Source organism: Sus scrofa, chromosome 17 (genome assembly GCF_054392235.1).
Source record: "Sus scrofa isolate SSC_HxYL_T2T_F1_AM1 chromosome 17, Sscrofa_HxYL_maternal_Yorkshire_Landrace_v2.0, whole genome shotgun sequence".
Lineage (NCBI taxonomy): Eukaryota > Metazoa > Chordata > Mammalia > Artiodactyla > Suidae > Sus > Sus scrofa.
The window spans coordinates 2,641,694-2,668,487 of NC_139399.1; positions in this window are offsets into that span (position 1 = coordinate 2,641,694).

Sequence of the window (26,794 nt, forward strand, 5' to 3'; positions counted from 1 at the left end):
AATAGAATAGAATAGAATAGAATAGAACAGAACAGAACAGAATAGAATAGAATAGAATAGAATAGAATAGAATAGAATAGAATAGAACAGAACAGAATAGAACAGAATAGAACATAACAGAAGAGAATAGAATAGAATAGAATTGAATAGAACAGAATAGAATAGAATAGAACAGAACAGAATCGAATCGAACAGAGTAGAATAGAATAGAACAGAATAGAACAGAATAGAATAGAATAGAATAGAATTGAATAGAATAGAATAGAATAGAATAGAATAGAATAGAATAGAATAGAATAGAATAGAACAGAACAGAATAGAATAGAACAGAATAGAATAGAACAGAATAGAATAGAATAGAACAGAATAGAATAGAATAGAACAGAACAGAACAGAATAGAATAGAATAGAATAGAACAGAATAAAACAGAACAGAACAGAACAGAATTGAAAAAAATAGAACAGGACAGAACAGAATAGAATAGATTAGAACAGAATAGAACAGAATAGAATAGAATAGAATAGAATAGAATAGAATAGAATAGAAGAGAAGAGAACAGAACAGAAGAGAATAGAATCGAACAGAATAGAATAGAATAGAAAAGAATAGAACAGAATAGAATAGAATAGAACAGAATAGAATAGAACAGAATAGAATAGAATAGAATAGATTAGAAGAGAACAGAAGAGAATAGATTAGAACAGAACAGAATAGAACAGAATGGAACAGAACTGAATAGAACAGAACACAACACAACAGAACAGAATAGAATAGAATAGAATAGAACAGAACCGAATAGAACAGAACAGAACTGAATAGAACAGAATAGAATAGAATGGAATAGAACACAATAGAATAGAATAGAACAGAATAGAACAGATTAGAATAGAATAGAATAGAACAGAACAGAACAGAACAGAAAAAAGTAGAACAGAAGAGAACAGAAGAGAATAGAGCAGAATAGAATAGAACAGAACAGAACAGAACAGAATAGAATAGAATAGAATAGAAGAGAAGAGAACAGAATAGAATAGAATAGAACAGAATAGAATAGAGCAGAACTAAACAGAATATAATCGAACAGAATAGAATAGAATAGAAAAGAATAGAACAGAATAGAATAGAATCGAAAAGAATAGAATAGAGTAGAACAGAATAGAATAGAATAGAATAGAACAGAACAGAATAGAACAGAATAGAATATAATAGAACAGAATAGAATAGAACAGAACAGAATAGAATAGAATGGAATAGAACAGAACAGAATAAAATAGAATAGAATAGAATAGAATAGAAAAGAACAGAACAGAATACAATAGAATCGAACAGAACAGAATAGAACAGAACAGATTAGAATAGAACAGAATAGAATGGAATAGAATAGAACAGAACCGAATAGAACAGAACAGACTGAATAGAACAGAATAGAATAGAATAGAATAGAATAGAACAGAATACAAGAGAATAGAATAGAATAGAATAGAACATTACAGAATAGAACAGAACACAACACAACAGAACACAATAGAATAGAACAGAACCGAATAGAACAGAACATAATTGAATAGAACAGAATAGAATGGAATAGAACAGAACAGAACAGAATAGAATAGAACAGAATAGAACAGAACAGAACAGAACAGAACAGAACAGAATAGAATAGAATAGAACAGGACAGAACAGAATAGAATAGAATACAACAGAATAGAACAGAACAGAATATAAGGGAATAGAATAGAATAGGACAGAACAGAATAGAATAGAATAGAACAGAATAGATTAGAATAGAACAGAATAGAACAGATTTGAATAGAATATAATAGAATAGAACAGAACAGAACAGAATAGAATAGAATAGAATAGAATAGAACAGAACAGAATAGAACAGAACACAACACAACAGAAGAGATTAGAATAGAATAGATTAGAACAGAACCGAATAGAACAGAACACAACTGAATAGAACCGTATAGAATAGAATAGAATAGAACAAAATAGAATAGGATAGAACAGAATAGAACAGGATAGAATGGAATAGAACAGAACAGAACAGAACAGAATAGAATAGAATAGAACAGAACAGAACAGAACAGAACAGAATAGAATAGAACAGAATAGAACAGATCAGAATAGGCAGAATAAAATAGAATAGAATAGAACAGAAGAGAACAGAACGGAATAGAATAGAATAGAATAGAATAGAATAGAGCAGAAATGAATAGAACAGAACAGAGTAGAAAAGAATAGAATAGAATAGAATAGAATAGAATAGAATAGAATAGAATAGAATAGAATGGAATAGAATAGAATAGAATAGAACAGAACAGAATAGAACAGAATGGAATAGAATAGAACAGAATAGAATAGAATACAACAGAAGAGAATAGAACAGAACAGAACAGAACAGAATAGAATAGAACAGAAAAGAATAGAATAGTATAGAATAGAATAGAACAGAACAGAACACAATAGAATAGAATAGAATAGAATAGAACAGAATAGAAGAGAATAGAACAGAATAGAATAGAATAGAACAGAACAGAATAAAATAGAATAGAATAGATTAGAATAGAGTAGAACAGAACAGAACAGAACAGAAGAGAATACAATAGAACAGGACAGAACAGAATAGAATAGAATAGAACAGAATAGAACAGAATAGAATAGAATAGAATAGAATAGAATAGAATAGAATAGAACAGAACAGAACAGAATAGAATCGAACAGAATAGAATAGAAGAGAACAGGACAGAACAGAATAGAATAGAATAGAACAGAATAGAACAGAACACAACACAACAGAAGATAATAGAATAGAATAGATTAGAACAGAACCGAATAGAACAGAACAGAACTGAATAGAACAGAATAGAATAGAATAGAATAGAAAACAATAGAATAGAATAGAACAGAATAGAACATAATAGAATAGAATAGAATAGAACAGAACAGAACAGAACAGAATAGAATAGAATAGAATAGAACAGGACAGAACAGAACAGAACAGAATAGAACAGAACAGAATAGACAGAATAAAATAGAATAGAATAGAAGAGAAGAGAACAGAACGGAATAGAATAGAATAGAATAGAATAGAATAGAACAGAACAGAATAGAACAGAGGAGAACAGAATAGAATAGAATAGAATAGAATAGAATAGAATAGAATAGAATAGAGTAGAATAGAATAGAATAGAACAGAATTGAATAGAATAGAATAGAAAAGAATAGAATAGAATAGAATAGAATAGAATAGAACAGAACAGAATAGAACAGAATAGAATAGAATAGAGCAGAATAGAATAGAACAGGACAGAATAGAATAGAATGGAATAGAACAGAACAGAATAAAATAGAATAGAATAGAATAGAATAGAATAGAATAGAATAGAATAGAATAGAACAGAATAGGATAGAATAGAATAAAATAGAATAGAATTGAATAGAACAGAACAGAATACAATGGAATAGAATAGAACAGAATAGAATAGAATGCAACAGAAGAGAAAAGAACAGAACAGAAGAACAGAATAGAATAGAATAGAATAGAACAGAATAGAACAGAACAAAATAAAACAGAATAGAATAGCATACAACAGAACAGAACAGAATAGAATAGAATATAACAGAATAGCACAGATTAGAATGGAATAGAATAAAATAGAAAAGAATAGAATAGAATAGAATAGAATACAATAGAATAGAATAGAACAGAAGAGAATAGAATAGAATGGAATACAACAGAATAGAACAGAATAGAACAGAATAGAATAGAATAGAATAGAACAGAACAGAATAGAATAGAACAGAACAGAATAGAATAGAATAGAATAGAACAGAATAGAATAGAATAGAACAGAATAGAAAAGAATAGAACAGAAAAGAATAGAATAGAATAGAACAGAACCGAATAGAACAGAACAGAACTGAATAGAACAGAATAGAATACAATATAGCAGAACAGAATAGAATGGAATAGAACAGAATAGAACCAAACAGAACAGAACAGAACAGAATAGAATAGAATAGAACAGGACAGAACAGAATAGAATAGAATAGAACAGAATAGAACAGAACAGAATATAATAGAATAGAATAGAATAGAATAGAACAGAACAGAATAGAATCGAACAGAATAGATTAGAATAGAACAGAATAGAACAGATTAGAATAGAATAGAATAGAATAGAAAAAAACAGAATAGAATAGAATAGAATAGAATAGAATAGAATAGAATAGAATAGAATAGAATAGAATAGAATAGAATAAAACAGAAAAGAACAGAATAAAATCGAACAGAATAGAATAGAATAGAACAGGACAGAACAGAATAGAATAGATTAGAACAAAATAGAACAGAACAGAATAGATTAGAATAGAATAGAATGGAATAGAATAGAATAGAATAGAATAGAATAGAATAGAATAGAATAGAATAGAATAGAATAGAATAGAATAGAACAGAACAGAACAGAATAGAATCGAACAGAATAGAATAGAATAGAAAAGAATAGAACAGAATAGAATAGAATCGAACAGAATAGAATAGAACAGAATAGAATAGAATAGAATAGAATAGAAGAGAAGAGAACAGAAGAGAATAGAATAGAATAGAACAGAACAGAATAGAACAGAATAGAACAGAACTGAATAGAACAGAACACAACACAACAGAACAGAATTGAATAGAATAGAATAGAACAGAACCGAATAGAACAGAACTTAACTGAATAGAACAGAATAGAATAGAATGGAATAGAACACAATAGAATAGAATAGAACAGAATAGAACAGATTAGAATAGAATAGAATAGAACAGAACAGAACAGAAAAATTAGAACAGAAGAAAACAGAATAGAATAGAACAGAATAGAATAGAACAGAACAGAACAAAACAGAACAGAATAGAATAGAATAGAATAGAATAGAAGAGAACAGAATAGAATAGAATAGAACAGAATAGAATAGAACAGAACTTAACAGAATATAAACGAACAGAATAGAATATAATAGAAAAGAATAGAACAGAATAGAATAGAATCGAAAAGAATAGAATAGAATAGAACAGAATAGATTAGAATAGAATAGAATAGAACAGAACAGAACAGAACAGAATAGATTCGAACAGAATAGAATAGAATAGAATAGAATAGAATAGAATAGAATAGAATAGAATAGAATAGAATAGAATAGAATAGAATACAACAGAACAATTAGAACTGAAGAGAATAGAACAGAACAGAACAGAACCGAAGAGATCAGAATAGAATAGAAAAGAACAGAACAGAACAGAATAGAATAGAATAGATTAGAACAGAACCGAATAGAACAGAACAAAACAAAACAGAATAGAATAGAATTCAACAGAACAGAACAGAATAGTATAGAATATAACAGAATACAACAGAATAGAATAGAATAGAATAGAATAGAATGGAATAGAATAGAATAGATAAGAATAGAATAGAATAGAACAGAACAGAATAGAACAGAACACAACACAGCAGAACAGAATAGAATAGAATAGATTAGAACAGAACCGAATAGAACAGAACAGAACTGAATAGAACAGAATAGAATAGAATAGAACAGGACAGAAGAGAATAGAACAGAACAGAATAGAATAGAATAGAATAGAACAGAATAGAATAGAATAGAATAGAACAGAATAGAATAGAATAGAACAGAACAGAACAGAATAGAATAGAACAGAATAGAATAGAATAGAACAGAATAAATAGAATAGAATAGAACAGAATAGAACAGAACAGAACAGAATAGAGTAGAATAGAATACAATAGAATAGAATAGAATAGGACAGAATAGAATAGAATAGAACAGAATAGAATAGAATAGAACTGGACAGAACAGAATAGAATAGATTAGAACAGAATAGAACACAATAGAATAGAATAGAATAGAATAGAATAGAATAGAATAGAATAGAATAGAACAGAACAGAACAGAATAGAATCGAACAGAATAGAATAGAATAGAACAGAATAGAACAGAATAGAATAGAATAGAACAGGACAGAACAGAATAGAATAGATTAGAACAGAATAGAACAGAACAAAATAGAATACAATTGAATAGAAGTACAGAACAGAATAGAATAGATTAGAATAGAATAGAGTAGAATAGAACAGAACAGATTAGAATAGAATAGAACAGAACAGAATAGAATAGAACAGAATAGAATAGAATAGAACAGAATAGAATAGAATAGAACAGAACAGAACAGAATAGAATAGAATAGAAGAAAATAGAACAGAACCGAACAGAACAGAACAGAATAGATTAGAATAGAACAGAATAAAACAGAACAGAACAGAACAGAATAGAATAAAATAGAACAGGACAGAATAGAATAGAATAGATTAGAACAGAATAGAACAGAAGAGATTAGAATAGAATAGAATAGAATAGGATAGGATAGAATAGAATAGAATAGAACAGAACAGAACAGAATAGAATCAACAGAATAGAATAGAATAGAAAAGAATAGAACTGAATAGAATAGATTCGAACAGAATAGAATACAACAGAATAGAATCGAATAGAATAGAATAGAACACAACAGAAGAGAATAGAATAGAATAGAACAGAACAGAATAGAACAGAATAGAACAGAACTGAATAGAACAGAACACAACACAACAGAACAGAATAGAATAGAATAGAATAGAACAGAACCGAATAGAACAGAACAGAACTGAATAGAACAGAATAGAATAGAATGGAATAGAACACAATAGAATAGAATAGAACAGAATAGAACAGATTAGAATAGAATAGAACAGAACAGAACAGAACAGAAAAAAGTAGAACAGAAGAGAACAGAATAGAATAGAAGAGAATAGAATAGAACAGAACAGAACAGGACAGAATAGAATAGAATAGAATAGAACCGAATAGAAGAGAACAGAATAGAATAGAATAGAACAGAATAGAATAGAACAGAACTTAACAGAATATAATCGAACAGAATAGAATAGAATAGAAAAGAATAGAACAGAATAGAATAGAATCGAAAAGAATAGAATAGAATAGAACAGAATAGAATAGAATAGAATAAAATAGAATAGAACAGAACAGAACAGAACAGAATAGAATCGAACAGAATAGAATAGAATAGAATAGAATAGAATAGAATAGAATAGAATAGAATAGAATAGAATAGAATAGAATAGAATACAACAGAACAATTAGAACTGAAGAGAACAGAACAGAACAGAAGAGAACAGAATAGAATAGAAAAGAACAGGACAGAACAGAATAGAATAGAATAGATTAGAACAGAACCGAATAGAACAGAACAAAAGAAAACAGAAGAGAATACAATTCAACAGAACAGAACAGAATAGAATACAATATAACAGAATACAACAGAATAGAATAGAATAGAATAGAATAGAATAGAATAGAATAGAATAGAATAGAATAGAATAGAATAGAATAGAATGGAATGGAATAGAATAGAATAGAATAGAACAGAACAGAATAGAACAGAACACAACACAGCAGAACAGAATAGAATAGAATAGATTAGAACAGAACCGAATAGAACAGAACAGAACTGAATAGAACAGAATAGAATAGAATATAACAGAACAGAAGAGAATAGAACAGAACAGAATAGAATAGAATAGAATAGAACAGAATATATTTGAATAGAATAAAACAGAATAGAATAGAATAGAACAGAACAGAACAGAATAGAATCGAACAGAATAGAATAGAATAGAACAGAATAGAACAGAATAGAATAGAATAGAACAGGACAGAACAGAATAGAATAGATTAGAACAGAATAGAACAGAACAAAATAGAATACAATTGAATAGAAGTACAGAACAGAATAGAATAGAGTAGAATAGAACAGAACAGAATAGAATAGAATAGAACAGGACAGAACAGAACAGAACAGAATAGAACAGAACAGAATAGACAGAATAAAATAGAATAGAATAGAAGAGAAGAGAACAGAACGGAATAGAATAGAATAGAATAGAATAGAATAGAACAGAACAGAATAGAACAGAGGAGAACAGAATAGAATAGAATAGAATAGAATAGAATAGAATAGAATAGAATAGAATAGAATAGAATAGAATAGAATAGAATAGAATAGAGTAGAATAGAATAGAATAGAACAGAATTGAATAGAATAGAATAGAAAAGAATAGAATAGAATAGAATAGAATAGAACAGAACAGAATAGAACAGAATAGAATAGAATAGAGCAGAATAGAATAGAACAGGACAGAATAGAATAGAATGGAATAGAACAGAACAGAATAAAATAGAATAGAATAGAATAGAATAGAATAGAATAGAATAGAATAGAATAGAACAGAATAGGATAGAATAGAATAAAATAGAATAGAATTGAATAGAACAGAACAGAATACAATGGAATAGAATAGAACAGAATAGAATAGAATGCAACAGAAGAGAAAAGAATAGAACAGAAGAACAGAATAGAATAGAATAGAATAGAACAGAATAGAACAGAACAAAATAAAACAGAATAGAATAGAATACAACAGAACAGAACAGAATAGAATAGAATATAACAGAATAGCACAGATTAGAATGGAATAGAATAAAATAGAAAAGAATAGAATAGAATAGAATAGAATACAATAGAATAGAATAGAACAGAAGAGAATAGAATAGAATGTAATACAACAGAATAGAACAGAATAGAACAGAATAGAATAGAATAGAATAGAACAGAACAGAATAGAATAGAACAGAACAGAATAGAATAGAATAGAATAGAACAGAATAGAATAGAATAGAACAGAATAGAAAAGAATAGAACAGAAAAGAATAGAATAGAATAGAACAGAACCGAATAGAACAGAACAGAACTGAATAGAACAGAATAGAATACAATATAGCAGAACAGAATAGAATGGAATAGAACAGAATAGAACCAAACAGAACAGAACAGAACAGAATAGAATAGAATAGAACAGGACAGAACAGAATAGAATAGAATAGAACAGAATAGAACAGAACAGAATATAATAGAATAGAATAGAATAGAATAGAACAGAACAGAATAGAATCGAACAGAATAGATTAGAATAGAACAGAATAGAACAGATTAGAATAGAATAGAATAGAATAGAAAAAAACAGAATAGAATAGAATAGAATAGAATAGAATAGAATAGAATAGAATAGAATAGAATAAAACAGAAAAGAACAGAATAAAATCGAACAGAATAGAATAGAATAGAACAGGACAGAACAGAATAGAATAGATTAGAACAAAATAGAACAGAACAGAATAGATTAGAATAGAATAGAATGGAATAGAATAGAATAGAATAGAATAGAATAGAATAGAATAGAATAGAATAGAATAGAACAGAACAGAACAGAATAGAATCGAACAGAATAGAATAGAATAGAAAAGAATAGAACAGAATAGAATAGAATCGAACAGAATAGAATAGAACAGAATAGAATAGAATAGAAGAGAAGAGAACAGAAGAGAATAGAATAGAATAGAACAGAACAGAATAGATCAGAATAGAACAGAACTGAATAGAACAGAACACAACACAACAGAACAGAATTGAATAGAATAGAATAGAACAGAACCGAATAGAACAGAACTTAACTGAATAGAACAGAATAGAATAGAATGGAATAGAACACAATAGAATAGAATAGAACAGAATAGAACAGATTAGAATAGAATAGAATAGAACAGAACAGAACAGAAAAATTAGAACAGAAGAAAACAGAATAGAATAGAACAGAATAGAATAGAACAGAACAGAACAAAACAGAACAGAATAGAATAGAATAGAATAGAATAGAAGAGAACAGAATAGAATAGAATAGAACAGAATAGAATAGAACAGAACTTAACAGAATATAAACGAACAGAATAGAATATAATAGAAAAGAATAGAACAGAATAGAATAGAATCGAAAAGAATAGAATAGAATAGAACAGAATAGATTAGAATAGAATAGAATAGAACAGAACAGAACAGAACAGAATAGAATCGAACAGAATAGAATAGAATAGAATAGAATAGAATAGAATAGAATAGAATAGAATAGAATAGAATACAACAGAACAATTAGAACTGAAGAGAATAGAACAGAACAGAACAGAACCGAAGAGATCAGAATAGAATAGAAAAGAACAGAACAGAACAGAATAGAATAGAATAGATTAGAACAGAACCGAATAGAACAGAACAAAACAAAACAGAATAGAATAGAATTCAACAGAACAGAACAGAATAGTATAGAATATAACAGAATACAACAGAATAGAATAGAATAGAATAGAATAGAATAGAATGGAATAGAATAGAATAGATAAGAATAGAATAGAATAGAACAGAACAGAATAGAACAGAACACAACACAGCAGAACAGAATAGAATAGAATAGATTAGAACAGAACCGAATAGAACAGAACAGAACTGAATAGAACAGAATAGAATAGAATAGAACAGGACAGAAGAGAATAGAACAGAACAGAATAGAATAGAATAGAATAGAACAGAATAGAATAGAATAGAATAGAACAGAATAGAATAGAATAGAACAGAACAGAACAGAATAGAATAGAACAGAATAGAATAGAATAGAACAGAATAAATAGAATAGAATAGAAGAGAATAGAACAGAACAGAACAGAATAGAGTAGAATAGAATACAATAGAATAGAATAGAATAGGACAGAATAGAATAGAATAGAACAGAATAGAATAGAATAGAACTGGACAGAACAGAATAGAATAGATTAGAACAGAATAGAACACAATAGAATAGAATAGAATAGAATAGAATAGAATAGAATAGAATAGAATAGAATAGAACAGAACAGAACAGAATAGAATCGAACAGAATAGAATAGAATAGAACAGAATAGAACAGAATAGAATAGAATAGAACAGGACAGAACAGAATAGAATAGATTAGAACAGAATAGAACAGAACAAAATAGAATACAATTGAATAGAAGTACAGAACAGAATAGAATAGATTAGAATAGAATAGAGTAGAATAGAACAGAACAGATTAGAATAGAATAGAACAGAACAGAATAGAATAGAACAGAATAGAATAGAATAGAACAGAATAGAATAGAATAGAACAGAACAGAACAGAATAGAATAGAATAGAAGAAAATAGAACAGAACCGAACAGAACAGAACAGAATAGATTAGAATAGAACAGAATAAAACAGAACAGAACAGAACAGAATAGAATAAAATAGAACAGGACAGAATAGAATAGAATAGATTAGAACAGAATAGAACAGAAGAGATTAGAATAGAATAGAATAGAATAGAATAGGATAGAATAGAATAGAATAGAACAGAACAGAACAGAATAGAATCAACAGAATAGAATAGAATAGAAAAGAATAGAACTGAATAGAATAGAATCGAACAGAATAGAATACAACAGAATAGAATCGAATAGAATAGAATAGAACACAACAGAAGAGAATAGAATAGAATAGAACAGAACAGAATAGAACAGAATAGAACAGAACTGAATAGAACAGAACACAACACAACAGAACAGAATAGAATAGAATAGAATAGAACAGAACCGAATAGAACAGAACAGAACTGAATAGAACAGAATAGAATAGAATGGAATAGAACACAATAGAATAGAATAGAACAGAATAGAACAGATTAGAATAGAATAGAACAGAACAGAACAGAACACAAAAAAGTAGAACAGAAGAGAACAGAATAGAATAGAAGAGAATAGAATAGAACAGAACAGAACAGGACAGAATAGAATAGAATAGAATAGAACCGAATAGAAGAGAACAGAATAGAATAGAATAGAACAGAATAGAATAGAACAGAACTTAACAGAATATAATCGAACAGAATAGAATAGAATAGAAAAGAATAGAACAGAATAGAATAGAATCGAAAAGAATAGAATAGAATAGAACAGAATAGAATAGAATAGAATAAAATAGAATAGAACAGAACAGAACAGAACAGAATAGAATCGAACAGAATAGAATAGAATAGAATAGAATAGAATAGAATAGAATAGAATAGAATAGAATAGAATAGAATAGAATAGAATAGAATAGAATACAACAGAACAATTAGAACTGAAGAGAACAGAACAGAACAGAAGAGAACAGAATAGAATAGAAAAGAACAGGACAGAACAGAATAGAATAGAATAGATTAGAACAGAACCGAATAGAACAGAACAAAACAAAACAGAAGAGAATACAATTCAACAGAACAGAACAGAATAGAATACAATATAACAGAATACAACAGAATAGAATAGAATAGAATAGAATAGAATAGAATAGAATAGAATAGAATAGAATAGAATAGAATAGAATAGAATGGAATGGAATAGAATAGAATAGAATAGAACAGAACAGAATAGAACAGAACACAACACAGCAGAACAGAATAGAATAGATTAGATTAGAACAGAACCGAATAGAACAGAACAGAACTGAATAGAACAGAATAGAATAGAATATAACAGAACAGAAGAGAATAGAACAGAACAGAATAGAATAGAATAGAATAGAACAGAATATATTTGAATAGAATAAAACAGAATAGAATAGAATAGAACAGAACAGAACAGAATAGAATCGAACAGAATAGAATAGAATAGAACAGAATAGAACAGAATAGAATAGAATAGAACAGGACAGAACAGAATAGAATAGATTAGAACAGAATAGAACAGAACAAAATAGAATACAATTGAATAGAAGTACAGAACAGAATAGAATAGAGTAGAATAGAACAGAACAGAATAGAATAGAATAGAACAGAACAGAATAGAATAGAACAGAATAGAATAGAATAGAACAGAATAGAATAGAATAGAACAGAACAGAACAGAATAGAATAGAATATAAGAAAATAGAACAGGACAGAACAGAATAGAATAGATTAGAACAGAATAGAACAGAATAGAATAGAATAGAATAGAATAGAACAGAACAGAATAGAATAGAACAGAATAGAATAGAACAGAATAGAATAGAATAGATCAGAATAGAATAGAATAGAACAGAACAGAACAGAATAGAATAGAATAGAATAGAACAGAATAAAACAGAACAGAACAGAACAGAACAGAATAGAAAAAAATAGAACAGGACAGAACAGAATAGAATAGATTAGAACAGAATAGAACAGAACAGAACAGAATAGAATAGAATAGAATAGAATAGAATAGAATAGAATAGAACAGAATAGAAGAGAATAGAATCGAACAGAATAGAAAGGAATAGAAAAGAATAGAACAGAATAGAATAGAATCGAACAGAATAGAATAGAACAGAATAGAATAGAATAGAATAGAATAGAATAGAATAGAATAGAAGAGAACAGAAGAGAATAGAATAGAACAGAACAGAATAGAACAGAATGGAACAGAACTGAATAGAACAGAACACAACACAACAGAACAGAATAGAATAGAATAGAATAGAACAGAACCGAATAGAACAGAACAGAACTGAATAGAACAGAATAGAATAGAATGGAATAGAACACAATAGAATAGAATAGAACAGAATAGAAGAGATTAGAATAGAATAGAATAGAACAGAACAGAACAGAACAGAAAAAAGTAGAACAGAAGAGAACAGAAGAGAATAGAACAGAATAGAATAGAACAGAACAGAACAGGACAGAATAGAATAGAATAGAATAGAATAGAATAGAAGAGAACAGAATAGAATAGAATAGAACAGAAAAGAATAGAGCAGAACTTAACAGAATATAATCGAACAGAATAGAATAGAATAGAAAAGAATAGAACAGAATAGAATAGAATCGAAAAGAATAGAATAGAATAGAACAGAATAGAATAGAATAGAATAGAATAGAACAGAACAGAACAGAACAGAATAGAATCGAACAGAATAGAATAGAATAGAATAGAATAGAATAGAATAGAATAGAATAGAATACAACAGAACAGAACAGAACAGAATAGAATCGAACAGAATAGAATAGAATAGAATAGAGTAGAATAGAATAGAATAGAACAGAATTGAATAGAATAGAATAGAAAAGAATAGAATAGAATAGAATAGAATAGAACAGAACAGAATAGAACAGAATAGAATAGAATAGAGCAGAATAGAATAGAACAGAACAGAATAGAATAGAATGGAATAGAACAGAACAGAATAAAATAGAATAGAATAGAATAGAACAGAATAGAATAAAATAGAATAGAACAGAATAGGATAGAATAGAATAAATAGAATAGAATTGAATAGAACAGAACAGAATACAATGGAATAGAATAGAACAGAATAGAATAGAATGCAACAGAAGAGAAAAGAATAGAACAGAACAGAACAGAATAGAATAGAATAGAATAGAACAGAATAGAACAGAACAAAATAAAACAGAATAGAATAGAATACAACAGAACAGAACAGAATAGAATAGAATATAACAGAATAGAACAGATTAGAATGGAATAGAATAAAATAGAAAAGAATAGAATAGAATAGAATAGAATACAATAGAATAGAATAGAACAGAAGAGAATAGAATAGAATGGAATACAACAGAATAGAACAGAATAGAATAGAATAGAATAGAACAGAAGAGAATAGAATAGAACAGAGCAGAATAGAATAGAATAGAATAGAACAGAATAGAATAGAATAGAACAGAATAGAAAAGAATAGAACAGAACAGAATAGAATAGAATAGAACAGAATAGAAGAGAATAGAATCGAACAGAATAGAAAGGAATAGAAAAGAATAGAACAGAATAGAATAGAATCGAACAGAATAGAATAGAACAGAATAGAATAGAATAGAATAGAATAGAATAGAATAGAATAGAATAGAAGAGAACAGAAGAGAATAGAATAGAACAGAACAGAATAGAACAGAATGGAACAGAACTGAATAGAACAGAAGACAACACAACAGAACAGAATAGAATAGAATAGAATAGAACAGAACCGAATAGAACAGAACAGAACTGAATAGAACAGAATAGAATAGAATGGAATAGAACACAATAGAATAGAATAGAACAGAATAGAAGAGATTAGAATAGAATAGAATAGAACAGAACAGAACAGAACAGAAAAAAGTAGAACAGAAGAGAACAGAAGAGAATAGAACAGAATAGAATAGAACAGAACAGAACAGGACAGAATAGAATAGAATAGAATAGAATAGAAGAGAACAGAATAGAATAGAATAGAACAGAAAAGAATAGAGCAGAACTTAACAGAATATAATCGAACAGAATAGAATAGAATAGAAAAGAATAGAACAGAATAGAATAGAATCGAAAAGAATAGAATAGAATAGAACAGAATAGAATAGAATAGAATAGAATAGAACAGAACAGAACAGAACAGAATAGAATAGAACAGAATAGAATAGAGTAGAATAGAATAGAATAGAATAGAATAGAATAGAATACAACAGAACAGAACAGAACAGAATAGAATCGAACAGAATAGAATAGAATAGAATAGAGTAGAATAGAATAGAATAGAACAGAATTGAATAGAATAGAATAGAAAAGAATAGAATAGAATAGAATAGAATAGAACAGAACAGAATAGAACAGAATAGAATAGAATAGAGCAGAATAGAATAGAACAGAACAGAATAGAATAGAATGGAATAGAACAGAACAGAATAAAATAGAATAGAATAGAATAGAACAGAATAGAATAAAATAGAATAGAACAGAATAGGATAGAATAGAATAAATAGAATAGAATTGAATAGAACAGAACAGAATACAATGGAATAGAATAGAACAGAATAGAATAGAATGCAACAGAATAGAAAAGAATAGAACAGAACAGAACAGAATAGAATAGAATAGAATAGAACAGAATAGAACAGAACAAAATAAAACAGAATAGAATAGAATACAACAGAACAGAACAGAATAGAATAGAATATAACAGAATAGAACAGATTAGAATGGAATAGAATAAAATAGAAAAGAATAGAATAGAATAGAATAGAATACAATAGAATAGAATAGAACAGAAGAGAATAGAATAGAATGGAATACAACAGAATAGAACAGAATAGAACAGAATAGAATAGAATAGAATAGAACAGAAGAGAATAGAATAGAACAGAGCAGAATAGAATAGAATAGAATAGAACAGAATAGAATAGAATAGAACAGAATAGAAAAGAATAGAACAGAACAGAATAGAATAGAATAGAACAGAACCGAATAGAACAGAACAGAACTGAATAGAACAGAATAGAATACAATATAGCAGAACAGAATAGAATGGAATAGAACAGAATAGAACCAAACAGAACAGAACAGAACAGAATAGAATAGAATAGAACAGGACAGAACATAATAGAATAGATTAGAACAGAATAGAACAGAACAGAATAGATTAGAATAGAATAGAATGGAATAGAATAGAATAGAATAGAATAGAATAGAATAGAATAGAATAGAATAGAATAGAATAGAATAGAACAGAACAGAACAGAATAGAATCGAACAGAATAGAATAGAATAGAAAAGAATAGAACAGAATAGAATAGAATCGAACAGAATAGAATAGAACAGAATAGAATAGAATAGAATAGAATAGAAGAGAACAGAAGAGAATAGAATAGAATAGAACAGAACAGAATAGAACAGAATAGAACAGAACTGAATAGAACAGAACACAACACAACAGAACAGAATTGAATAGAATAGAATAGAACAGAACCGAATAGAACAGAACAGAACTGAATAGAACAGAATAGAATAGAATGGAATAGAACACAATAGAATAGAATAGAACAGAATAGAACAGATTAGAATAGAATAGAATAGAACAGAACAGAACAGAAAAATTAGACAGAAGAGAACAGAATAGAATAGAACAGAATTGAATAGAACAGAACAGAACAAAACAGAACAGAATAGAATAGAATAGAATAGAAGAGAACAGAATAGAATAGAATAGAATAGAATAGAATAGAATAGAACAGAACAGAACAGAACAGAATAGAATCGAACAGAATAGAATAGAATAGAATAGAATAGAATAGAATAGAATACAACAGAACAATTAGAACTGAAGAGAATAGAACAGAACAGAACAGAACAGAAGAGATCAGAATAGAATAGAAAAGAACAGGACAGAACAGAATAGAATAGAATAGATTAGAACAGAACCGAATAGAACAGAACAAAACAAAACAGAATAGAATAGAATTCAACAGAACAGAACAGAATAGTATAGAATATAACAGAATACAACAAAATAGAATAGAATAGAATAGAATAGAATAGAATAGAATAGAATAGAATAGAAAAGAATAGAATAGAATAGAATAGAACAGAACAGAATAGAACAGAACACAACACAGCAGAACAGAATAGAATAGAATAGATTAGAACAGAACCGAATAGAACAGAACAGAACTGAATAGAACAGAATAGAATAGAATAGAACAGGACAGAAGAGAATAGAACAGAACAGAATAGAATAGAATAGAATAGAATACAATAGAATAGAATAGAATAGAATAGAATAGAACAGAACAGAAGAGAATAGAATAGAACAGAATAGAATAGAATAGAACAGAATAAATAGAATAGAATAGAACAGAATAGAACAGAACAGAACAGAATAGAGTAGAATAGAATACAATAGAATAGAATAGAATAGGACAGAATAGAATAGAATAGAACAGAATAGAATAGAATAGAACTGGACAGAACAGAATAGAATAGATTAGAACAGAATAGAACACAATAGAATAGAATAGAATAGAATAGAATAGAACAGAACAGAACAGAATAGAATCGAACAGAATAGAATAGAATAGAACAGAATAGAACAGAATAGAATAGTATAAAATTGAATAGAAGTACAGAACAGAATAGAATAGATTAGAATAGAATAGAGTAGAATAGAACAGAACAGATTAGAATAGAATAGAACAGAACAGAATAGAATAGAACAGAATAGAATAGAATAAAATAGAACAGAACGGAATAGAACAGAACAGAACTGAATAGAACAGAATAGAATAGAATGGAATAGAACACAATAGAATAGAATAGAACAGAATAGAACAGATTAGAATAGAATAGAATAGAATAGAACAGAACAGAACAGAAAAAAATAGAACAGAAGATAACAGAATAGAATAGAACAGAATAGAATAGAACAGAACAGAACAGAACAGAATGGAATAGAATAGAATAGAATAGAACAGAACAGAATAGAATAGAATAGAACAGAATAGAATAGAAGAGAACAGAAGAGAATATAATCGAACAGAATAGAATAGAATAGAACAGAATAGAATAGAACAGAACAGAATAGAATAGAATAGAATAGAATAGATCAGAACAGAACAGAACAGAATAGAATCGAACAGAATAGAATAGAATAGAATAGAATAGAATAGAATACAACAGAACAATTAGAACTGAAGAAAATAGAACAGAACAGAACAGAACAGAACAGAACAGAATAGAATAGAAAAGAACAGGAGAGAACAGAATAGAATAGAATAGATTAGAACAGAACCGAATAGAACAGAACAAAACAAAACAGATTAGAATAGAATTCAACAGAACAGAAGAGAATAGAATAGAATATAACAGAATACAACAGAATAGAATAGAATAGAATAGAATAGAATAGAATAGAATAGAATAGAATAGAATAGAATAGAATAGAATAGAATAGAACAGAACAGAATAGAACAGAACACAACACAGCAGAACAGAATAGAATAGAATAGATTAGAACAGAACCGAATAGAACAGAACAGAACTGAATAGAACAGAATAGAATAGAATAGAACAGAACAGAAGAGAATAGAACAGAACAGAATAGAATAGAATAGATTGGAACAGAACCGAATAGAACAGAACAAAACAAAACAGAATAGAATAGAATTCAACAGAACAGAACAGAATAGAATAGAATATAACAGAATTCAACAGAATAGAATAGAATAGAATAGAACAGAACCGAATAGAACAGAACAGAACTGAATAGAACAGAATAGAATAGAATGGAATAGAACACAATAGAATAGAATAGAACAGAAGACAACAGAATAGAATGGAACAGAATAGAATAGAACAGAACAGAACAGAACAGAATAGAATAGAATAGAATAGAATAGAACAGAACAGAATAGAATAGAATCGAATCGAACAGAATAGAACAGAACAGAACAGAATAGAATAGAATAGAAAAGAATAGAACAGAATAGAATAGAATCGAACAGAATAGAATAGAATAGAACAGAATAGATTAGAATAGAATAGAATAGAACAGAACAGAACAGAACAGAATAGAATCGAACAGAATTGAATAGAATAGAATAGAACAGAATAGAATAGAATCGAACAGAATAGAATAGAATAGACAGAATAGAAAAGAATAGAATAGAATAGAACAGAACAGAATAGAACAGAATAGAACAGAAAAGAATAAAACCGAACACAACACAACAGAACAGAATCGAATAGAATAGAATAGAACAGAACCGAATAGAACAGTACAGAACTGAATAGAACAGAATAGAATAGAATGGAATAGAAAACAATATATTAGAATAGAACGGATTAGAGTAGAAGAGAATAGAACGGAACAGAACAGAATAGAATAGAGTAGAATAGAACAGAAACGAATAGAACAGAAGAGAACTGAATACAACAGAATAGAATAGAATAGAATAGAACAGAAAAAAATAGAATAGAACAGAATAGAATAGAATAGAACATGACAAAGTAGAATAGAATAGAATAGCATAGAACAGAACAGAATAGAATAGAATAGAACAGAATAGAATAGAATAGAACGGAATAGAATAGAATAGAACAGAACAGAACAGAATAGAATAGAATATAACAGAATAGAACAGAACAGAACAGAACAGAACAGAACAGAGTAGAATAGAATAGAATAGAATGGAATAGAATAGAATAGAATAGAATAGAATAGAATAGAATAGAATAGAATAGAATAGAACAAAATAGAACAGAACACAACACAACAGAATAGAATAGAATAGAGTAGAATAGAATAGAACAGAATAGAATAGAATCGAACAGAATAGAATAGAATACAACAGAATAAAACAGAACAGAACAGAATAGAATAGAATAGAACAGAATAGAATAGAATAGAATAGAATAGAATAGAATAGAAGAGAATAGAATAGAACAGAACAGAATAGAACAGAATAGAACAGAACAGAATAGAACAGAACACAACACAACAGAACAGAATAGAATAGAATAGAAAAGAACAGAATAGAATAGAATAGAACAGAATAGAATAGAATAGAACAGAAGAGAATAGAATAGAACAGAACAGAACAGAATAGAATAGAATTTAACAGAATAGAACAGAACAGAACAGAACAGAACATAACAGTATAGAATAGAATAGAACAGGACAGAACAGAACAGAATAGAATAGAACAGAATAGAACAGAACAGAACAGAATAGAATAGAATAGATTAGAATAGAATAGAATAGAATAGAATAGAATAGAATAGAATAGAATAGAATAGAATAGAACAGAACACAACAGAATAGAACAGAGGAGAACAGAATAGAATAGAACAGAATAGAATAGAACAGAACAGAATAGAATAGAATAGAATAGAATAGAATAGAATAGAATAGAATAGAATAGAATAGAATAGAACAGAATAGAATAGAATAGAACAGAACAGAATAGAATCGAACAGAATAGAATAGAATAGAACAGAATAGAACAGAACAGATTAGAATAGAATAGAATAGAATAGAATAGAATAGAATAGAATAGAATAGAACAGAACAGAATAGAATAGAACAGAATAGAATAGAACAGAATAAAATAGAATAGAACAGAACAGAACAGAATAGAATAGATTAGAACAGAATAAAACAGAACAGAATAGAACAGAACAGAATAGAATAAAATAGAACAGGACAGAACAGAATAGAATAGATTAGAACAGAATAGAACAGAATAGAATAGAATAGAATAGAATAGAATAGAATAGAATAGAATAGAATAGAATAGAATAGAACAGAACAGAACAGAACAGAATAGAATAGAGTAGAATAGAACAGAAGCGAATAGAACAGAAGAGAACTGAATAGAACAGAATAGAATAGAATAGAATAGAACAGAAAAGAATAGAATAGAACAGAGGAGAACAGAATAGAATAGAACAGAATAGAATAGAACAGAACAGAACAGAACAGAATAGAATAGAATAGAAGAGAAAGGAACAGAATAGAACAGAATAGAATAGAATAGAACAGAATAGAATAGAACAGAACAGAAGAGAATAGAATGGAATAGAACAGAACAGAATAAAATAGAATAGAATAGAATAGAATAGAATAGAATAGAATAGAATAGAATAGAATAGAATAGAATAGAATAGAATAGAACAGAACAGAATAGAACAGAACAGAATAGAATAGAATAGAATAGAATAGAATAGAAGAGAATAGAATAGAACAGAACAGAATAGAACAGAATAGAACAGAACAGAATAGAACAGAACACAACACAACAGAATAGAATAGAATAGAATAGAACAGAATAGAATAGAATAGAACAGAATAGAATAGAATAGAACAGAAGAGAATAGAATAGAACAGAACAGAACAGAATAGAATAGAATTTATCAGAATAGAACAGAACAGAACAGAACAGAACAGTATAGAATAGAATAGAACAGGACAGAACAGAAGAGAATAGAATAGAACAGAATAGAACAGAACTGAATAGAATAGAATAGAATAGAACAGAATAGAATAGAATAGAATAGAATAGAATAGAATAGAATAGAATAGAATAGAATAGAATAGAATAGAATAGAACAGAACAGAACAGAACAGAATAGAACAGAGGAGAACAGAGGAGAACAGAATAGAATAGAACAGAATAGAATAGAACAGAACAGAACAGAACAGAATAGAATAGAATAGAAGAGAAAAGAACAGAATAGAACAGAATAGAATAGAATAGAACAGAATAGAATAGAACAGAACAGAAGTGAATAGAATGGAATAGAACAGAACAGAATAAAATAGAATAGAATAGAATAGAATAGAATAGAATAGAATAGAATAGAATAGAATAGAACAGAACAGAATAGGACAGAATAGAATAGAATAGAACAGAATAAACAGAATAGAATAGAATAGAATAGAACAGAATAGAACAGAATAGAGTAGAATAGAATACAATAGAATAGAATATATTAGCACAGAATAGAATAGAACAGAATAGAATAGAACAGAACAAAATAGAACAGAACACAACACAACAGAATAGAATAGAATAGAATAGAACAGAATAGAATAGAATAGAACAGAATAGAATAGAATAGAACAGAAGAGAATAGAATAGAACAGAACAGAACAGAATAGAATAGAATTTAACAGAATAGAACAGAACAGAACAGAACAGAACAGTATAGAATAGAATAGAACAGGACAGAACAGAAGAGAATAGAATAGAACAGAATATAACAGAACTGAATAGAATAGAATAGAATAGAACAGAATAGAATAGAATAGAATAGAATAGAATAGAATAGAATAGAATAGAACAGAACAGAACAGAACAGAATAGAACAGAGGAGAACAGAGGAGAACAGAATAGAATAGAACAGAATAGAATAGAACAGAACAGAACAGAACAGAATAGAATAGAATAGAAGAGAAAAGAACAGAATAGAACAGAATAGAATAGAATAGAACAGAATAGAATAGAACAGAACAGAAGTGAATAGAATGGAATAGAACAGAACAGAATAAAATAGAATAGAATAGAATAGAATAGAATAGAATAGAATAGAATAGAATAGAACAGAACAGAATAGGACAGAATAGAATAGAATAGAACAGAATAAACAGAATAGAATAGAATAGAATAGAACAGAATAGAACAGAATAGAGTAGAATAGAATACAATAGAATAGAATAGATTAGCACAGAATAGAATAGAATAGAATAGAATAGAACAGAACAAAATAGAACACAACACAACACAACACAGCAGAATAGAATAGAATAGAATAGAATAGAACAAAACGGAATAGAACAGAACAGAACTGAATAGAACAGAATTGAATAGAATAGAATAGAACACAATAGAATAGAATAGAACAGAATAGAACAGATTAGAATAGAATAGAACAGAACAGAACAGAACAGAACAGAACAGAATAGAATAGAATAGAACAGAATAAAACAGAACAGAACAGAACAGAACAGAATAGAATAAAATAGAACAGGACAGAACAGAATAGAATAGATTAGAACAGAATAGAACAGAACAGAATAGAAAAGAATAGAATAGAATAGAATAGAACAGAACAGAACAGAATAGAATCGAACAGAATAGAATAGAATAGAAAAGAATAGAACAGAATAGAATAGAATCGAACAGAATAGAATAGAACAGAATAGAATAGAATAGAATAGAATAGAACAGAACAGAAGAGAATAGAATAGAATAGAACAGAACAGAATAGAATAGAATCGAATCGAACAGAATAGAACAGAACAGAACAGAATAGAATAGAATAGAAGATAATAGAACAGAATAGAATAGAATCGAACAGAATAGAAAATAATAGAACAGAATAGAATAGAATAGAAAAGAATAGAACAGAATAGAATAGAATCGAACAGAATAGAATAGAATAGAACAGAATAGATTAGAATAGAATAGAAAAGAACAGAACAGAACAGAACAGAATAGAATCGAACAGAATAGAATAGAATAGAATAGAATAGAATAGAACAGAATAGAATAGAATCGAACAGATTAGAATAGAATAGAACAGAATAGAATAGAATAGAATGGAATAGAACAGAACAGAATAGAATAGAATGGAATAGAATAGAATAGAATAGAACAGAACAGAATAGAACAGAATAGAACAGAACAGAATAGAACAGAACACAACACAACAGAACAGAATAGAATAGAATAGAATAGAACAGAACCGAATAGAACAGTACAGAACTGAATAGAACAGAATAGAATAGAATGGAATAGAAAACAATAGAATAGAATAGAACAGATTAGAATAGAAAAGAATATAACAGAACAGAACAGAAAAGAACAGAATAGAACAGATCACAACACAACAGAACAGAATAGAATAGAATAGAATAGAATAAACAGAAGCGAATAGAACAGAAGAGAACTGAATAGAACAGAATAGAATAGAATAGAATAGAATAGAACAGAAAATAATAGAATAGAACAGAATAGAATAGAATAGAACATAACAAAGTAGAATAGAATAGAATAGCATAGAACAGAACAGAATAGAATAGAATAGAACAGAATAGAATAGAACAGAACAGAATAGAATGGAATAGAACAGAACAGAACAGAATGGAATAGAATATAACAGAATAGAACAGAACAGAACAGAACAGAGTAGAATAGAATAGAACAGGACAGAACAGAATATAATAGAATAGATTGGAATAGAATAGAATAGAATAGAATAGAACAGAAGAAAAGAGAACAGAACACAACACAACAGAATAGAATAGAATAGAATAGAATAGAATAGAATAGAATAGAATAGAATAGAATAGAATAGAATAGAATAGAATAGAACAGAATAGCATAGAATCGAACAGAATAGAATAGAATAGAAGAGAATAAAACAGAACAGAACAGAACAGAATAGAACAGAATAGAACAGAACAGAATAGAACAGAACACAACACAACAGAACAGAATAGAATAGAAAAGAATAGAATAGAATAGAACAGAATAGAATAGAATAGAACAGAATAGAATAGAATAGAACAGAAGTGAATATAATAGAACAGAACAGAACAGAATAGAATAGAATTTAACAGAATAGAACAGAACAGAACAGAACAGAACAGTATAGAATAGAATAGAACAGGACAGAACAGAACAGAACAGAATAGAATAGAACAGAATAGAACAGAACAGAATAGAATAGAATAGAATAGAATAGAATAGAATAGAATAGAATAGATAGAATAGAATAGAATAGAATAGAACAGAACAGAACAGAACAGAATAGAACAGAGGAGAACAGAATAGAATAGAACAGAACAGAACAGAATAGAATAGAATAGAAGAGAAAAGAACAGAATAGAACAGAATAGAATAGAATAGAACAGAATAAAATAGAACAGAACAGAAGAGAATAGAATGGACTAGAACAGAACAGAATAAAATAGAATAGAATAGAATAGAATAGAATAGAATAGAATAGAATAGAATAGAATAGAATAGAATAGAATAGAATAGAATAGAACAGAACAGAATAGAACAGAATAGAATAGAATTGAACAGAATAAACAGAATAGAATAGAACAGAATAGAACAGAACAGAACAGAATAGAGTAGAATAGAATACAAGAGAATAGAATAGAATAGAATAGAATAGCACAGAATAGAATAGAATAGAATAGAACAGAACAAAATAGAACACAACACAACACAACACAACACAACAGAATAGAATAGAATAGAATAGAATAGAACAAAACGGAATAGAACAGAACAGAACTGAATAGAACAGAATAGAATAGAACACAATAGAATAGAATAGAACAGAATAGAACAGATTAGAATAGAATAGAATAGAACAGAACAGAACAGAACAGAATAGAACAGAAGAGAACAGAATAGAATAGAACAGAATAGAATAGAACAGAACAGAACAGAAGAGAATAGAATAGAATAGAATAGAATAGAAGAGAACAGAACAGAATAGAACAGAATAGAATAGAATAGAACATAATAGAATAGAACAGAACAGAAGAGAATAGAATGGAATAGAACAGAACAGAATAAAATAGAATAGAATAGAATAGAATAGAATAGAATAGAACAGAACAGAATAGAATCGAATAGAATAGAATAGAATAGCACAGAATAGAATAGAATATAACAGAATAGAATAGAATAGAACAGGACAGAACAGAATAGAATAGATTAGAACAGAATAGAACACAATAGAATAGAATAGAATAGAATAGAACTGAACAGAACAGAATAGAATCGAACAGAATAGAATAGAATAGAACAGAATAGAACAGAATAGAATAGAATAGAAGAGAATAGAACAGAACAGAAGAGAATAACTAGAATAGATTAGAATACAATAGAATAGAACAGAATAGAACAGAATAGAACAGAACAGAATAGAATAGAATTGAATAGAAGAACAGAACAGAATAGAATAGATTAGAATAGAATGGAATAGAATAGAATAGAATAGAATAGAACAGAATAGAATAAAATAGAATAGAACAGATTAGAATAGAATAGAATAGAATAGAATAGAATAGAATAGAATAGAACAGAACAGAATAGAATATAATACAACAGAATAGAATAGAATAGAACAGAATAGAATAGAATAGAACAGAATGGAATAGAATAGAACAGAATAGAATAGAATAGAACAGAATAGAATAAAATGGAATAGAATAGAAAATAATAGAACAGAATAGAATAGAATCGAACAGAATAGAACAGAACAGAACAGAATAGAATAAAATAGAATAGAACAGAAGCGAATAGAATAGAAGAGAACTGAATAGAATAGAATAGAATAGAACAGAACAGAATAGAATAGAATAGAACAGAATAGAATAGAATAGAATAGAACAGAATAGAATAGAATAGAACAGAATAGAATAGAATAGAACAGAATAGAATAGAATAGAACAGAATAGAGTAGAAGAGAACAGAACAGAATAGAATAGAAT